Source organism: Oncorhynchus keta, chromosome 4 (assembly GCF_023373465.1).
Source record: "Oncorhynchus keta strain PuntledgeMale-10-30-2019 chromosome 4, Oket_V2, whole genome shotgun sequence".
Taxonomy (NCBI): Eukaryota; Metazoa; Chordata; class Actinopteri; order Salmoniformes; family Salmonidae; genus Oncorhynchus; species Oncorhynchus keta.
This window is the reverse complement of record NC_068424.1, coordinates 57,048,808-57,049,246: the sequence shown is the minus strand read 5'-3', so window position 1 is coordinate 57,049,246 and position 439 is coordinate 57,048,808.

Below are 439 nucleotides of genomic sequence, written 5' to 3'. Positions count from 1 at the left end.
CATCCTGGGAAATGTAGTTTGGCGCCTTGTCCTCTGTTGGTTCCACGTGTTTATTTTCAAAATAACAAAACCCCGATTTTTTCTTTTATTAGGGGGAAATTACAAAGAATGGATTCAGATTGAGTGAGTAGAGTGTGATATTACAGGAATATCATACAAACGAATCATTTAGGAATAATTTAAATCCGTTGACTATAACAGATGAGCCATCTACAAATGAACTACAAATACTGTTCCACTCATTAACCAACTGGGCTAGAACCAGAATAAGAGGTGCCACCATTCCAGGAAGATAGCTTCATCCTGGCTGAAGAGGAAGAATACCTTGTAGCAGTTCCCAACCTTGTTGTCTCCACTGACCTGGATAAAGCTCTCTGACTAAATTGCAGCAGGAATATTTCAAGCATGGTCATAAAGCCAGATAGGCGACTGACACATC